General features: G+C 41.5%; 1 pseudogene; it reads left to right on the top strand.

The window, feature by feature from the left end:
* The first annotated feature begins 1,300 nt into the window (after positions 1-1,300).
* Positions 1,301-16,465, top strand: LOC110545763 (complement component 1 Q subcomponent-binding protein, mitochondrial-like; annotated as a pseudogene).
* Positions 16,466-17,278: the final 813 nt, after the last annotated feature.

The following is a 17,278-nucleotide window of genomic DNA, read 5'->3' as shown; positions in this document are numbered from 1 at the left end:
AAAATTTGAAAATCTAAATGAAATGGTCAATTTTCTCGATTCCATTAATCAAAATCAAATCAAGGTCAGGCAAATATATTAAATAGTCACATATCCCCCAAGGAAATAGAACAGTCATCAAAAGTCTCCCTTCCAAAAAGAAGCCAAGGGCCAGATGTTTTCCATGCACCAGTCTACCTCACCTTCAAAGAAGAGCTAACTCCAATTCTCTTCAAACTATTCCACAAAATAGAAACAGAAGGAACATTACCAAACTCATTCTATGAAGCCACAGTCACTTTGGTATCTAAACCACACAAAGACCCAACAAAAAAAGAGAACTTCAGACCTATCTCTCTTATGAATATTGATGCAAAAATACTCAATAAAATACTTGCAAACCGAGTCAAGAACATATAAAGATATCATCCACCATGACCAAGTAGGCTTCATCCCAGGCATGCAAGGGTGGTTCAACATACGGAAATCCATCAATTTAATCCACCACATAAACAAACTGATGGAGAAAAACCACACGATCATCTCCTTAGATGCCAAAAAAGCATTTGACAAAACCCAACACTCATTCATGTTTAAAGTGTTGGAGATATCAGGGATACAAGGCACACACCTAAACATAGTAAAGGCGATATACAGCAAGCCTATAACCAACATCAAACTAAACAGAGAGAAACTTCAATCAATCCCACTGAAAATAGGGACAACGTAAGGCTACCCACTATTTCCATATCTTTTTAACATACTACTTGAAGTCATTGTTAGAGCAATAAGACAACTAAAGGAGATCAAGGGGATACAAATTGAAAAGAGGTCAAAGTATCACTATTTGCAGATTACATGACAGTATACATGAGTGACCCCAAAAATTCATCCAGAGAACTCCTTCAGCTGAAAAACACCTTCAGCAAAGTGACTGGATACAAAATTAACTCAAAAAAATCACAAGCCCTCTTTATACCAAAGACAAAGGGGCCAAGAAAGAAATTAGGGAAAGAACACCCTTCACAATAGCTACTAATAACATAAAGTACCTTGGTGTGTCTCTAACGAAGCAAGGGAAAGACCTATTTGTAAAAATCTTCAAGTCTCTGAAGACATTGAAGAAGATATGAGAAGATGGAAAGATCTGTGCTCAAGGATTGGTAGGATTAGCATAGTGAAAATGGCCATCTTTCTAAAAGCCATCTACAGACAGATTCAATGCAATTCGCATCAAAATACCAACACAATTCTTTACAGACCTTGAATGAATAATTCTCAACTTCATATGGAAAAAACAAAAAAACTCAGAATTGCGAAAATGGTCCTGTACAACTACAGATTGTCTGGAGGTATCTCCATCCCTGAACTCAAGTTGTCCTACAGAGCAACAGTAGTAAAAACTGCATGGTATTGGCATAGAAACAGAATGGTGGATCAATGGAATACAATAGAAGACCCAGAAATAAACCCACACACTTATAGATACTTGATTTTTTACAAAGAAGCCAAAACCATTCAATGGAAAAAAGACAGCATTTTCAACAAATGGTGCTGGTCCAACTGGATGTCTACATGCAGAAAAATGAAAATAGATCCATACTTATCACCCTGAACAAAACTAAAGTCCAGGTGGATCAAAGACCTCAACCTAAAAATAGACACACCAAATCGGTTAGAAGAAAAAGTGGGGAACAGCCTAGAACTCATTGGCACAGGAGACAACTTCCTGAACAAAACACCAACAGCATAGGCTCTAAGATCAACATCAATAAATGGGACCTCATGAAACTGAAAAGCTTCTGTAAAGCAAAGGACACTGTCGTCAGACCAAAACAACAGCCTACAGACTGGAAAAGAATCTTCACCAACCCTAAATCTGACAGAAGGCTAATATTCGGAATATATAAAGAACTAAAGAAGTTAAAAAGCAACAAATCAAGTAATCCAATTAAAAAATGGGGTAAGGAGCTAAACAGAGAATTCTTTATAGATGAATATAGAATGGCAGAGAAACACTTAAATGCTCAACATCCTTAGTCATCAGGAAATGCAAATCAAAACAACCCTGAGATTTCACCTTATACCCATCAGAATGGCTAAGATAAAAAACTCAAGTGACAACACATGCTGGAGAGGATGTGGAGAAAGGAAAACCCTCCTCCACTGCTGGTGGGTAAACTTGTGCAACCACTCTGGGAATCAATCGTCACTTTCTTAGACAATTAGGAATAGTGATACCTCAAGATCCAGCTACACCACTCCTAGGCATATATCCGAAGATGCTCAAGTATACAAACAAGGACATTTGCTCAACCATGTTCATAGCAGTTTTATTTGTAATTGCCAGAAGCTGGGAACAACCCAGATGCCCTTCAGTTGAGGATTGGAAACAGAAATTGTGGTACATTTATACAATGGAATACTACTCAGCAATTAAAAACAAGGAAATCATGAAATTTGTAGGCAAATGGTGGGAACTAGAAAATAGCATCTTGAGTGAGGTATTCGAGAAGCAGAAAGACACACATGGTGTATACTTACTTATAAGTGGATATTATACATATAATACAGGATAAACATACTAAAATCTATACACCTTAAGAAAATTAAGCAAGAAGGAGGACCCAGAGTAAATGATCAATCTTATTCAGAAAAGCAAAGAGGATGGACATCAGAAGAGGGGGAAAACAGAAAGCAGGACAGGAGCTTGCCAAAGAGGACCTCTGAAAGACTCCACCCTGCAGAGTATCAAAGCAGATGCTGAGACTCATAGTCAAACTTTGGGCAGAGTACAGGGAATCTTATGAAAGAAGGGAGAGATAGAAAGACCTGGAAGGAACAGGAGCTCCACAAGGAGAGCAACAGAACCAAAAAATCTGGGCACAGGGGTCTTTTCTGAGACTGATACTCCAACCAAGGACCATGCGTGTAGATAACCTAGAAACCCTGAACAGATGTAGCCCATGGCAGCTCAGTGTCCAAGTTGTCTAGTAAGGGGAACAGGGACTGTCTCCGACACGAACTCAGTGGCTGGTTATTTGGTCACCTCCCCCTGAGAAGGGTACAGCTTTTCCAGTCCACAGAGGAAGACAATGCAGACAGTCCTGATGAGACCTGATAGGCTGGGGTCAGAAGGAAGAGGAGAAGGACCTCCCCTATCAGTGGACTAAAGGAGGGGCATGAGAGAAGAAGAAAGAGGGAGAGTGTGATTGGGAGGAGATGAGGCAGGAGGCTAGAGATGGGATACAAAATGAACAAATTGTAATTAATAAAAAATAATTAAAAAAGGAAAAGACCTTCAACAAAATCCAATATCCATCTATGATAAAATCCCTGAAGAAACTAAAACCAGAAGAAACATAGCTTAACTTAATAACATAGCTTAACTTAATATGTATGACAAATCTACAGCTAATATAAAACTAAATAGAAAAACACTTTAGTATTTTCTCTAAAATTTGGAATGAGGCAAGGTTCCACACTCAGTCCAAGCTTATTCAGTATAGGGCTTGAAATCTTAGCCAAAGCAGTAAGACAAGAAAAAGAAATAAAGGGATTCAAATGGGGAAGGAAGAAATCATATCATTCCTGTTTGTAAATGACATGATCCTTTATTTAAAAGATTTCACAAAACCCACCAGAAACTGTTGGATCTGAAAAACACTTTAAGCAAGATCCAAAATCAACATACAAACAGTAGTAGTTTTTCTAATTCTCTGAAAAAGAAATTCAGTGAAAAATTCCACCCATAATAGCAAATAAATAAATAAATAAATAAATAAATAACATAGATGGTAATTATCTCTACAATAAAAACATTAAGACACTGAGAAAGCAACTAAAGAAGACACTAAAAGATGGGAAGATTTTTCATGTTTATGGTTGCACAGAATGAAAATACCTGTGTTACTAAGGTAACATAGAGCTTCAATACAACCTCCATCAAAGTCCCCTTGAAATTCTTCACAGAATGGCGAAAAGTTCTAAAAGCCGTATGAAAACTAAAGGGCTTGGACGACTAAAGCGTTTCTCACCATAAATACCTGTGCCAGAGGCCAAGCCTGCTGCAGCATGCCCTTAAATCCGGCACTTGGGAGGAAGAAGCAGGAAAATCTCTGTGGGTTCAAAGACTGGTCTACATAGTGAGTTCCAGGACAGCCCTGCCTCAGTCAAAACAAAACCGATTAGTGCTGGAGGTGTCATATTATGTGATCTGATTATATTCCATAGCTATTACAAATAATAAAATAAAATAAAATAAAATAAAATAAAATAAAATAAAATAAAGCTTGATTCTTGCACAGGAAAGCCATAGAAAAATAATAATGCTGTGGGGCGTACTTAAAAAAACAACAACTCTTATTTACGTTTCCTTTATATTTTTCTCCCTTCTCCTCCCCAATCCCTTCCAACACCCCAACACCAGGTAGGAGAGAGAAAGTGTTAGCAGGGAGAAGGGACGCAGTTCTTTCTTACCTGCTTCCTGCTGGTCAGGGCCGTTGGGTTCCTTGGAGCAAGTCCAATCCTTGTTTCAGGAGACCTCTAACTTTCTTGTCTCACAACAGCAACCAGGAGCAGCAAGGAGGAAGCAGGAGCAGCCTTGCTCTTTCTCTGCTCTCCACACTCTCTGGGTTCTGGCATTTATTCTCGCTCCAGAGTTCTCAGATTTAAACTATCTGCAGCTAGCAAAGAGCTCCTTTCAGAGCCCACATGAAGCAAATAGTTTGCTTCAGATGGACCATCTGAATCATTCCCATATCCCACACCTGAGACCAAAACAAAAACATGTTCATATCCACAACAATACTGTCAAAAACATACTGGAGGAAAGGTAGCCTCTTTAACCAATTAAATGCATGCAAAGCTGGACCCACATCCAATGGATAAATGGATTAAAAGAAAAAAAAACCTGGATGTAAGACCTGAACTTTGAAGGTGCTGAAAGAAAACACTTCAAGTTACAGGCATAGACAAAGATTTACTGATTATGACTCCAGTTACACAGGAAATAATTTCAAGAATTGACAAATAGTGTTACATGAAATCAAGGAGCAGAGCAGAAGAAACTATCACCAAAGTGAAGAGAACCTACAGGATTGGAAAACACCTCTGCCAATCACTTCTCACCAGAGGACTGATATCAAGAACACACAGAGACTGCAAAACTTAGCACCAAGCCTAACCCTGATCATCTAGTCAGTAAACGGGCTGACGAGCTATAGAGACACTCCTCAACAGAAGGAATATAAATGACCAATAATGCTTCTAAAGAGGTCCACCACCTTTCTTTAGCCATCATAGAAATGAAATAAAAACTGTCTTGAAAGTCTGTCTCACCCAATGGCAAGTGTTAGAAAGTGGGGAAAGAACTCTTACTCAGTTCTGGAGGGATGTCACCATGGAAACAAGTATGGAGTTCCCTCAGAAAACGACTACTGTATGACCCAGCTATACCACTCCCAGATGTATTGAAGGACTCTGTGTCAACAAACCACAGAGATATTTGGGCATTCATATTTATAGTTGCACAATAGCAAGCAAATGGAATCAATCTAGCTGTTCATCAAAAGGTCAATAGATGACAAAAGTGATATATATGTGTTTTTTATATCTTTATATACCATAAAATATACATTATATGTAATAATATTTTCTGCATTAATCAAGAAAAATAAAATCATGACATTTTTGGGAAAATAGATACAAATGAAAATCATTATGTTAAGCAAAATAAGCCAGACTCAAAAAGCAAATATCAGAGGCTTTTTGTCATATGTAGAACTTAGATTTAAGATGATAAATGTAGCCAGGCCTGGTGGTACACACCTGTGATCCCAGCACTCAAGCAGGCAGAGGCAAGAGGATCTCTGTGAGTTGGTGGCTAGCCTGGTCTACAAAGTGAGTCTAGGACAGCCAGGGCTACACAGAGAAACCCTGTCTCGGAAAACCAAAAAAAGAAAAAAAAGATTAATCTATGTATACATACATGTGTATACATACATGTGTATGTATGTATACATAGGTATAGGTCATGAAAGTGCAAGAAAAGGTTAATGGAGGGGGAAGCTCAGAGACTAATGGCACACACATACTAGGATAGCAGAAGGAGGGACTGACTGAAAGAAGAAATAGAACCGATTGATGGAGGAGAAGACCAGGATATTACAGTGGGTGAAGTGAAGCGAATGAGAACAAAGCAGAGTGACATATATGTATGAAGATAGCATGACAAAACATAACGACACATATGTATGAAGACAGCATGACAAAACCCATTACTTTGTATTTATGCTTAACAAGAGAAAAAGAAAAGGGACCACTTAATACACATATCACAGGAAAACAACTTTTGAGCCCCAAACTTTCAGGACAATCATGAAAGTTATAAGGAAGGTTATAAATTTTCATAAAGTCCCAACAGTTGGACATGATTTTCCTAAGACTGTTCCCTGCACTATAACCCGGTGCCCTCAGGTAGACGTCAAACCTTCCCCTGTGTTCCTAAGTACAGAGGGCCCCTGGATTTGTCATCACAAGTTAATCAGGTTCTCTTCAGTCTGGTTCCCAAGATGGCTTCACTCTTGCTGAGACACAGTGGTCACTGGCTGTCAGAGCACCTAAGGTTAGCCCTCAGCTCTGTATCAGAAATGCTGCTCCTTGGGAACTAACATCAAGGAAGAGATGGAGCTGTTTAGAGTAAGAATGCAGATTTAAACAATTCTCTACCTTGCTGTGTCACTCTCTAAAGTCATCTTCATCTCAGAATCATGTCAATGTCACAGAGGCCTAGGCATGGACAGAAGTGGGGAGCTTCCCCACCTGGCGGCTTGGAACTGTTGCTACCGTGAATTTGAGTCAGTTTAAACATAAAAGTCAGTGTCGCGTTTATTCCCATTCAGTTTCTCTCTGGGCCTTAGGCGTGTGGGAGGGAGCATGCCATGACTTGTGTGGAGGTCACAGAACAACTTGCAGGAGTCAGTTCTGTTCTACGTGGGTCGCAGGGTTGAATTTAGGCCATCAGCGAGGCAGCAAATACCTGAGCTGGCTGAGCTGTCTCCTTGGCCCAGAATCTGAATCTTAACTGGAATTTGTAGAGTCCCCATGTTTGGGGCCAGCCCTGACCTGCCTAGGTAAGTTTGCATGTGTCTTCCCTCTCCTGGATAGCACCTGGAACGGGACATAATATAATGAGAGATCTTTAAAAGGGCCGGAGATTCCCCAACTATACCCGGCCGGCGTGTTGAAGGCTTCTAGTCTGCTGTTTTCAGTAGAGCTGGTGGCCATGGGGGGCTGCAGTTCCCAGTGTGACCCTCCTAGAAATTGTTGCACCCCTGACCTCACTGCTTTACACCCTGACCTTTCCTGTAGAGTTGTCTCAGCCAGGAAAACACACATTTATTTAGTCATTCTCTTGTTATTAGTTCTTTATGATATTTTCAGCTTTGAGCCAATCGTCTTTAAATGTCACAGGAGTGTTATCAATAACTCATCTTCTGCTTTTCTGAAACAAGGGATTTATTTGATCTTTGAAAGCTATTTTCACAGTGTAGTTCTGTGGAATAATCCTATTTCTTCAACTGTTTTGATGACATGAGTTTATTCTCTTCTTACATGATCCTGTTTTTGTAACCTCTGATGAGAAGGCTGCTGTAATTCTTACCCTTGTTCCTCCACATGACCCCCACCTTCGGCACCCTCAAGCTCTCCACTTCCTCTTGTGTTTGCAGTAGTTTGAGCACACAAGCTGCAACACTGATTTGTCGTGTCATGGAATTTACGAGGGTAGGGGTTCTCAGTTACTTTTTGTAATTTTGAGATTTGCAGTTGGATTTTTCGTGCTTTTGCGAAGATTCTCAAGCATTATATCTTGAGAAATCTCTTGCACTTCTCGTCTGTCTTCTTTTCTTCCGGAACTCCAATGCTACGCAATGTGTTATCACTGCTGCTGACCCACGCTTCTTAAATGCTCAGTTCTGCTGTCACTCTCTTTTCTCTTTATGTGTCAGCTTTATTTTCTCCTGGATCATCTTCTTATGTGACTGGTGATATTTTAACAAACGTGAGTTAGGCTATCTCAACAAAACACAAACAGAAAAACTGAGTTAAAGGACACCATTGATGCAGTGGACTTGAGATCTGACTTTGGAACATTCTGTCCAAACATGCAGAGTTCATGTTCTCTCAAGTCCATAGAACTCTCTCTAAAATAGACATCTAATCAGATGCAAAGGAAGTCTCAAGAAACAGAGGAAACTTGATTCTTTTTTTTTCTTTTTCTTTTTTTTTAGCTCCATACCACATTGTTTTTATTTTATTATTATTTTTTTACACTTTATTCACTTTGTATCCCCCCATAAGCCCCTCCCTCCTCCCCTTCCGAACCTACCCTTTCTCCCCCTTCTTCAATGCATGCCCCTCCCCAAGTCCACTGATAGGGGAGGTCCTCCTCTCCTTCCTTCTGATCTTAGTCTATCAGATCACATCAGGAGTGGCTGCATTGTCATCCTCTGTGGCCTGGTAAGGCTGCTCCCCACTCAGGGGGAGGTGATCAAAGAGCAGGCCTATCAGACTGTGTCAGAGGCAGTCTCTCTTCCCATTACTATGTAACCCACTTAGACACTAAACTGCCATGGATTACATCTGTGCAGGGGTTCTAGGTTATCTCCATGCCTGGTACTTGGCTGGAGTATGGGTCTCTGGGAAGACCCCCTGTGTTCAAATCTTCTAGTTCTGTTGCTCTCCTTGTGGGGTTCCTGTCCTCTCCATAACCTACTATTTCCCACTTCTTACATAAGATTCCATGTTGGGCAGAGTTGCCCAACAGTTGGCCATAAAGTCTCAGCGTCTGCTTTGATAGTCTGCAGGGCAGAGCCTTTCAGAGGCCCTCTTTGGCAGGTTCCTAGGTTGTTTCTGCTTTCTTCTTCTGATGTCCATCCTCTTTGCCTTTTGGGATGGGGATTGAGTGTTTTAGTCAGAGTCCTCTCTCTTGATTAGTTTATTTAGATGGATAGATTTTAGGTTTATCCTATAAGTCTATATGACTGAGTATGTACCGTGTGTGTCTTTCTGCTTCTGGGACAGGTCACTCAGGATGATCCTTTCCAGGTCCTACCATTTACCTGCAAATTTCATGATTTCCTTATTTTTCATTGCAGAGTAATACTCCATTGTGTAGATGTACCACAATTTCTGCATCCACTCTTCAGTTGAGGGGCATATGGGCTGTTTCCAGCTTCTGGCTATTACAAATAAGGCTGCTACAAACATGGTTGAGCAAATGTCCTTATTGTGTACTTGACAATCTTTTGGATATATGCCTAGGAGTGGTATGGCTGGATGTTGAGGAAGCGCTATTCCTAGTTGTCTAAGAAAGCGCCAAATTGATTTCCAGAGTGGTTGTACAAGTTTACATTCCCACCAGCAATGGAGGAGGGTTCCTTTCTCCACAGCCTCTCCAGCATGTGTTATCACTTGAGTTTTTCATCTTGGCCATTCTGATGGGTATAAGGTGAAATCTCAGGGTTGTTTTGATTTGCATTTCCCTAATGGCTAATGACGTTGAGCATTTCTTCAAGTGTTTCTCTGCCATTTGATATTCCTCTACAGAGAATTCTCTGTTTAGCTCTGTTCCCCATTTTTTAATTGGATTACTTGGTTTGCTGCTTTTCAGCTTCTTTAGTTCTTTATATATGCTGGATATTAGCCCTCTGTCAGATAAAGGGTTAGTGAAGATTCTTTCCCAATCTGTAGGCAGTCGCTTTGTTTTGATGATGGTGTCCTTTGCTTTACAGAAGCTTTTCAGTTTCATGAGGTCCCATTTATTGATTGTTGATCTTAGAGCCTGTGCTATTGGTGTTCTGTTCAGGAAGTTGTCTCCTGTGCCAATGAGTTCTAGGGTATTCCCCACTTTTTTTTTCTAGCCGATTTAATGTGTCTGGTTATGTTGAGGTCTTTGACCCACTTGGACTTCAGTTTTGTGCAGGGTGGTAAGTATGGATCTGTTTTCTTTTTTCTATATGTAGACATCCAGTTGGACCAGCACCATTTGTTGAAGATGCTGTCTTTTTTCCACTGTATGGTTTTGGCATCTTTGTCAAAACTCAGGTGTGCATAAATGTGTGGGTTTATTACTGGGTCTTCTGTTTTATTCCATTGATCCACCATTCTGTTTCTATGCCAATACCATGCAGTTTTTTACTACTGTAGCTCTGTAGGACAGCTTGAGATCAGGGATGGAGATACCTCCAGAAGATTTTTTATTGTAGAGGATTGTTTTAGCAATTTTGGGTTTCTTGTTATTCCATACGAAGTTGAGAATTTTTCTTTCCAGGTCTGTAAAGAATTGTGTTGACAATTTGATGGGAATTGCATTAAATATGTAGATTGCTTTTGGTAAGATGGCCATTTTTACTATGTTAATCCTGCCAAGCCATGAGCATAGGAGATCTTTACATCTTCTGATATCTTCTAATTCTTTCTTCAGATACTTGAAATTTTTTTCATACAAGTCTTTGACTTGCTTGGTTAGGGTTACACCAAGGTACTTTATGTCATTTGGGGCTATTGTGAAGGGTATTGTTTCCCTAATTTCTTTCTCAGCCCTTTTGTCTTTTGTATACAGAAGTGCTACTGATTTTTTTGAGTTAATTTTATATCTGGCCACTTTGCTGAAGGTATTTATCAGCTGTGGGAGTTCCCTGGTAGAGTTTTTGGGGTCACTCACGTATACTATTATATCATCTGCAAATAGTGATAATTTGACTTCTTCCTTTCCAATTTGTATCCCCTTGATCTCCTTCAACTGTCTTATTGCTCTAGCAAGGACTTCCAGCACTATGTTGAAGAGATATGGAGAGAGTGGGCAGCCTTGTCTTGTTCCTGATTTCAGTGGGATTGCTTTAAGTTTCTCTCCATTTAGTTTGATGGTGGCTGTAGGCTTGCTGTATATTGCCTTTACTATGTTTAGATATGTGCCTTGTATCCCTGATCTCTCCAATACTTTAAACATGAATGGATGTTGGATTTTGTCAAATGCTCTTTCAGCATCTAGGGAGATTATCATGTGTTTTTTTTTTTCTTTCAGTTTGTTAATATGGTGGATCACATTGATGGATTTCTGTATGTTGAACCACCCCTGCATACCTGGGATGAAGCCTACTTGGTCATAGTGGATAATATCTTTGATGTGTTCTTGTATTCGTGCAAGTATTTTGTTGAGTATTTTTGCATCAATGTTCATAAAGGAGATTGGACTGAAATTCTCTTTCTTTGTTGAGTCTTTGTGAGGTTTAGGTACCAAGGTGACTGTGGCTTCATAGAATGAGTTTGGTAATGTTCCTTCTGTTTCTATTTTGTGGAATAGTTTGAAGAGAATTGGAGTTAGCTCTTCTTTGAAGGTCTGGTAGAATTCTGCGCTGAAACCATCTGGTCCTGGGCTTTTTTTGGATGGGAGACTTTTGATGACCGCTTCTATTTCCTTGGGGGATATAAGACTATTTAATTGATTTATCTGGTCCTGATTCAGCTTTGGTAAGTAAAATCAATCAAGAGAATTGTTCATTTCATTTAGATTTTCAAATTTTGTAGCTTATGGACTTTTGAAGTAAGTCCTAATGATTGTTTGGATTTCCTCAGTGTTTGTAGTTATGTCCCCCTTTTCATTTCTGATTTTGTTGATTTGGGTGGTGTCTCTCTGCCTTTTAGTTAGCTTGGCTAAGGGTTTGTCGATCTTGTTGATTTTCTCAAAGAACCAACTCTTGGTTTCATTGATTCTTTGAATTGTTTTATTTGTTTCTAATTGATTGATTTCAGCCCTGAGTTTGATTGTTTCCAGTCGTCTACTCCTTTTTGGTGTGTCTGCTTCTTCTTTTTCTAGGGTTTTTAAGTGGGCCATTAAGTTGCTTGAATGAGCTGTCTCAAATTTCTTCTTGAAGGCACTTAGTGTTATGAACTTTCCTCTTAGCACTGCTTTCATTGTGTCCCACAAGTTTGGGTATGTTGTATCTCTATTTTCATTGAGTTCTAGGAAGACTTTAATTTCTTTATTTCTTCCCTGACCCAGCTGTCATTTAGTAACAAGTTGTTCAGTTTCCATGTGTATGTAGGCTTTTTGCTATTTCTGTTGTTGTTGAGGTCCAGCTTTATTCCATGGTGATCAGACAGGATACAAGGGATTATTTCAATCTTCTTGTATCTGTTGAGGCTTGCTTTGTGACCAACTATATGGTCTATTTTGGAGAAGGTTCCATGAGGTGTTGAGAAGAAGGTAAATTCTTTTGTGTTTGGGTGTAAGGTTCTGTAAATGTCTGTTAGGTCCATTTGATTCATGACCTCTGTTAGAGACATTGTTTCTTTCGCTGTTTTCTTGACCTGTCCTTTGTTGACAGTGGGGTGTTAAAGTCTCCCACTATTAATGTGTGGGGATCCATATGTGGTTTAAGTTTTATCAATGTTTCTTTTACAAATGTGGGTGCTCTTGTATTTGGGGCATAGATGTTCAGGATTGTGATGTCTTCCTGGTGAAATTTTCCCTTGATGAGTATGAAGTGTCCTTTCCCATCTCTTTTGATTAATTTTGGTTGAAAGTCTATTTTATCAGATATTAGAATGGCAACTCCTGCTTGCTTCTTGGGTCCATTTGTTGGAAAGTTGTCTTCCAACCCTTTACCCTAAGGTAATGTCTATCTTTGTGCCTTAGGTGTGTTTCTTTTATGCAACAGATTTCTGGGTTTTGTTTACTTATCCATTCTGTTAGTCTGTGTCTTTTTATTGGAGAGTTGAGTCCATTTATGTTGAGAGAGATTAATGACCAGTGGCTGTTAGATCCTTTGATTTTGATGTTGGCCATGGTCATAAGGTTGTGTGCTTGGTTGCTTTTTGTTTTACTGTAGTAAGGTTAATTATTTCCTGTGTTTTCTTGAAAGTAGCTCATTTTCTTGGGTTGTATTTTCCCTTCCAGTGTCTTCTGTAATGCTGGATTTGTTTGTAGGTATTGTTGAAATTTGTTTTTGTCATTGAATATCTTTTCTCCGTCTATGAGGACTGAGAGTTTTGCTGGGTATAGTAGCCTGGGCTGACATCTGTGTTCTCTTAGGGTCTGCATGATATCCATCCAGGCCCTTCTAGCTTTCATAGTCTCTGTTGAAAAGTCAGGTGTGATTCTAATGGGTTTGCCATTATATGTTACTTGGCCTTTTTCCCTTGCATCTTTTAGCATTTTTTCTTTATTCTGTATATTTACTGTTCTGATTATTATGTGGTGGGAGGATTTTCTTTTCTGGTCAAATTTGTTGGGTGTTCTGTAGGCGTCATGTATTCTTACTGGCCTCTCCTTTAACTTGGGGAAATTTTCTTCAATGATTTTGTTGAAAATATTTTCTGGGCCTTGGAGAAGGGAGTCTTCTTTTTCCTCTATACCTATTATTCTTAGGTTTTGTCTTTTCATATTGTCTTGGATTTCTTGGACGGTCTGTGTCAGGAATTTTTTGGATTTAACATTTTCTTTGACAGATACATCAATTTCTTCCATTGTATCTTCTATACCTGGGATTCTTTCTTCCATCTCTTGTAGTCTGTTGGTTATGCTTACCTCTGTAGTTCCTGTTTTCTTCCCTAATTCTTCCTTTCCATTATTTCCTCCATTTGTGTTTTCTTTAATTTTTCCAGTTCTATCTTCAGGTCTTGAGTTGTTTTGTTTACTTCCTTCACCTGTCTGATTGTATTTTCCTGTTTTTCTTTTAGTTCCTTCAGCTCTGTTTCTTTTATTTCTTTCAGTGATTTAATTATTTCTTCTCCGAAGGCCGCAAACAGTTTGGCTGCATCTTCCCATATTTCTTCATGGATGGCCATAATCTGCTTGTCTTTAACTTCCTCCATTTCTTTATGGATAGCCATGATCTGTTTGGTTTTATCTTCCTCTAGTTCTTTATGTATTTTATTTGTTTCCTCTATTATCCTCTTCATCAGCATAGATGTAAGGTCGTCTTCTTGATTTTCTATTATGCTGGGTTGTCCAGGGCTGCTCGCCCCTGGATGGCTGGGTTCTGGAGATGCCATATTGCTCTGTCTTTTGTTGGTTGGGCTTTTATGCTGACCTCTACCCATTGGGCTGTTTTAGGTGTTGGCTGTTAGTTTCTGTGCTTCCTGGAATCCTGAGGTAGGGAGAATCCCCTTGGCTGGAAGATTATTTTTCCTTTAGGAGGCCTCCTCTGCTTTTTGGTTATGGTCACTGTATGGCCAGTGTTTCTCAGGAATTGCCACTGCTTACCTCAGGTGTATAGACCTGAGTAGTAGCTCTAGTCTTTGTTAGTTAGGGGGGCTCTCCTCTCACCCGTAGAAGTTCTCAAGACAGTTGCTCAGTTGCTGGGTTTCTCATTCTGAATTTAGTGAGCTGTTGTTGTTGTTGTTGTTGTTACACTGTTTTCCAGGTACAGCCCTCTTGAAGATCCTGCTGATTCCCTACCTGTGGGGTTTTCTCCCAACAGGGAAACTCAGTCTGGTATCCTGGGGCACACAGTTCTGTTTGGGAAGGTGAGAGGAGCACCCAGCAAGTCTCTGGGCCAGAGGCTGAGTTCTCCGCTCTGGGCCTGGAGAATGTGCGCCTAGGTTGAGTTGGCACCTGGGGGCGTTGCTCTGGTCTGGATGCTGTGCATGCCTCTCTAGGCTGGCAACTGAGGGCTCCTCTCTGGTCTGGAGGCTGGGCGCCTCACTCTGGGCCAGAAGCTGTGTGTCCCTGTCTGGGATGGCGGCTGCAGATGCCGCTCTAGTTCAGACGCTGTGCACCTGGGTCTGGGATACTGCTTTGGTCCAGAGGCTCTAAGCTCTGATCTGGGCTGGCAGTGTGTGTCCCCTTCTGGGCCAGATTGGGGACTGCCGTTCTGTCTGGGGTGGTGAGTAGAACCCGCAGGCACAGATGGGTTTGGCTCTGCCTTTCCGGCCTTTGGGAGCCTGGGCGTCTGCCTAAACTGGGAAATTTTCCCGAGATCTTTTTGGGGGTGGGGGTGTCGGCTTAGTGCTCTGAGATCAGACCAGCCGTTTCCCTCCCTGTGTGTTTGCACCCAACAGTGAAACTCAGTCTCTGGTGCCCTGGGGCCCACAGTGCTATCTGAGGTGGCGAATCAGGCGCTCAGGCAGGGCTCTGTGCTGGCGCCTGGGTCCCTGGCTCTGGCTCTGGGCTGGCTCCTGGGGCGCCCGTGGAACCCAAGAGTCTTTTCCAGGGGATGTCTGGGTGACCTAAGGTCGGTCCCAATCGTTTCCTGCTCCGTGGGGTTATCTCTCGACTGGAAAATCCAGTCTGTGATGTTGTGGGCCCACAGTTCAGACTGGGACAGTGACCAGATCACGATGGCATGTGGCTCTGGGCTGGGGCTGGCGACCAAGCATCTGGCGGAACAGGAATCTCTCTCGCGGTTTAGCCGGGTGAGTTAAAAGCTGATTGAAGGCGTGCCCCGAGCCCTGGGCGCTGCTGCCACGGCCCTCCGCGCCGCCGCCCCGGGCCTGGCGCTCCGGCAGCTGCTGCAGCCCGCGCCCCACCCGTGCCTCCGGCCCTTCGGTCTGCTCAGCCTGCGAGCCGGCTCCGCGCCGCGCTCCGGCCTCCTGCAGCCCCGGTGCCTTGCACGTGCAGCTGTGGCTCCCTGCACACCGAAGGAGACAAAGCTTTTGTTGAGTTCTTGAGGGATGAAATTAAAGAAGAAAAGAAAATCCAGAAACATAAGTCCCTTCCCAAGATGTCTGGAGATTGGGAGCTGGAAGTGAATGGGACGGAGGCTAAATTATTGCGCAAAGTTGCTGAGAAAAGATCACTGTCACCTTCAACATCAACAACAGCATCCCCCCAACGTCTGATGGTGAGGAGGACCCCCACAGGCAGCAGGCTGAGGAGCAGGAGCCGGAACTCACATCAACTCCCAATTCTGTGGTTGAAGTTACAAAGAGCGATGGCAAGAAGACCCTCGTACTGGACTGTCACTATCCTGAGGATGAGCTCGGACAAGAAGAGGAGGCTGAGGGTGATATTTTCTCTATCAAGGAAGTTAGCTTTCAGTCCACTGGTGACTCCGAATGGAGGGACACTAACTACACACTCAACATGGATTCCCTGGACTGGGCCTTGTATGACCACCTCATGGATTTTCTTGCCGACCGAGGGGTGGACAACACTTTTGCAGATGAGTTGGTGGAGCTCAGTACAGCCCTAGAGCACCAAGAATACATCACCTTTCTGGAGGACCTCAAAAGCTTTGTCAAGAGCCAGTAGAAATGACAGAGACTGGGGCCTTAATTTAAATGGTGAGCTTGGCCAGTAAACAAAAGCTACCTAGACACCAGAATTTTGCTTTCAAATGGCTGTCATCCTAATATCATGGGAGGAAAAAGCAAGTTTAACACTTCATTGCTGTTACGCTTCCATTTACTATTCATTTGGTTTTTTCCTGTACAAATCTGTGATCTGTAGATTTTTGTATAAGATGATGGACAATAAAATTGATTTTGCCACCAAGAAAAAAAAAAGCTGATTGAGTCCCTCACCGTGGGGTATCCTCTCACCTGGGAAACACAATCACTTGTGTTTTATGGCTGTGAGTTCTGATTGCTGGTCACTGTGCCGATCTTGTTGTGCTGCTGGTCAGAATGAGAGTCCTCCCGGCACCGCCATCTTGCCCCACTGAAACTTGATTCTTTATCCAACCACAGTGGAATAAAACTAAAAATCAGCAGCAACAGGAATCACAGAACACATACAAACTACGAAGAACAACACACTATTGAATGGATCAGTGAAGAAATCAAGAAGGAAATTAAACAATTCCTAGAAATTAATAAAAATTAAAACATACCATATCAAAACTTATGAGGCATAAAAACCATATTAAGAGGGAAAGCCATTGTTCTAAAAGACTATATTAAAAAATCAAGGTGACTTCCAATAAGCAAACTAATTGTACCTTGTTGGTATAATGTTCTTGTGGAATGTACATACCTTACCCTTGTTCATTCAAATGCCGATTTCTCTCCTCCACTCTCTGGTTTCAATCCGGACATTGCATTGTGATAGTTATTCTAAGCATCACCTGTCTCAATTTTGTGTAAACATGCCAAAATAAAGCAACCAGCCACTGTATTAAGCAATGGAAAGGAATCAGGAAGAGAGGGAGGAGCCAGAGGACAGGAAAGTGTGGGAGGAGAGGAGGAGAGAAGGGCAGGAGAGATCTGGGAGAGCAGGCTGGAGGAGAGGTCTTGGAATGATGTGGAGAATGAACCTGACCTAAGATTTCACTAAAAGCAAGTATAATGTGGG

The sequence above is a fragment of the Meriones unguiculatus genome, chromosome 19, assembly GCF_030254825.1.
Source record: "Meriones unguiculatus strain TT.TT164.6M chromosome 19, Bangor_MerUng_6.1, whole genome shotgun sequence".
NCBI lineage: Eukaryota > Metazoa > Chordata > Mammalia > Rodentia > Muridae > Meriones > Meriones unguiculatus.
This window is presented reverse-complemented; position numbering and strand designations above follow the sequence as displayed.